The sequence below is a fragment of the Tachypleus tridentatus genome, chromosome 3 (assembly GCF_004210375.1).
Source record: "Tachypleus tridentatus isolate NWPU-2018 chromosome 3, ASM421037v1, whole genome shotgun sequence".
Taxonomy (NCBI): Eukaryota; Metazoa; Arthropoda; class Merostomata; order Xiphosura; family Limulidae; genus Tachypleus; species Tachypleus tridentatus.
The window spans coordinates 41,878,578-41,879,630 of NC_134827.1; the positions used below are offsets into that span (position 1 = coordinate 41,878,578).

Here is a 1,053-nt window from a genome sequence, read left to right on the forward strand (position 1 = left end):
TACATGTTGTTAACACAAGTAATTAACACATTTAAAATATGACATCTTGCTTGTTGTTTATTTGTTGAATTTCTCAAAAAGCTACATCAATGCCATCTGCACTAAGTCTGAAGAGACAAACTAGAGTGGAGGCAGATATTGCCACCCTGTTTCATTTCTTGTCAGACCAAATAATAGGATTTGACCATTAGTCTTATAATGAAAATATGTGTCCAATGTGTGGAGCACAGCTGGTCTGGACGATGACAAAACAAAATGAATACCACAAAACAATTGTTCCAGACATCGTCATCATAACCACCATGGGTCACTTTGTTACTTACAGCAAGGTTAATTCATTATTTTGTTCCTTATGGAAGTAAGGTAATATTCAAACGACTGTCATATGAGCTTTAGGCTCTGCAATATATAAATACATACATATACATAAGTATTACTTTAAAACAAACTGTATGACAAAGTACATTATCAGAACACATAAAAGTAAGAAAGAAATATACGAAGAGAGGAAAGCAACCAATACAACGTTCAGTCAGTCAGATCATAATGTTTAAGTAGAAATTTTGGTTGACATTGGTTCAACAGGTTGCTCTGAGAAGTTTGAATGAAAATAAACATGAACTTCATCGTTATAAATACACTGAGAAAAACACAAGAACCTACGGGGGTGTAGCTCAGTGGTAGAGCGTTCGCTTTGCATGCGAAAGGCCCCGGGTTTGATCCCCGGCACCTCCAGGTAAGTAGACGATTGTACGAGAAGTGTAAGTTTTTGTGTATTTGTACTTAACTTACCATTATGTTTGAACCAGCATACCGTACACCACTATTAACAGTACACGCTCACGCGATCGTTAAGAAATTTAAACCAACGAATTATTAATAGAAGAAATGACATTTATTTTATTCAACAATGTAGAAAGGAACAACTAACCCCTAATTTTGTAAAGGTAAAACTTTCAAAAAATTTTAATACATACACAAACATTATCCAAAATTTATAGAAAAACTGCTTAAAGCCATGTTGAACACAAAATACAAAGAACTACATGACTT

The 1,053-nt window shown here is 34.2% G+C and overlaps 1 non-coding gene across 1 annotated transcript; it reads left to right on the forward strand.

Annotated features, from left to right (window-relative positions):
- Nucleotides 1–663: 663 nt before the first annotated feature.
- TRNAA-UGC (transfer RNA alanine (anticodon UGC)) lies at nt 664–735 on the forward strand. Its single transcript has one exon. It is a non-coding gene; the product is annotated as a tRNA-Ala (tRNA).
- Nucleotides 736–1,053: the final 318 nt, after the last annotated feature.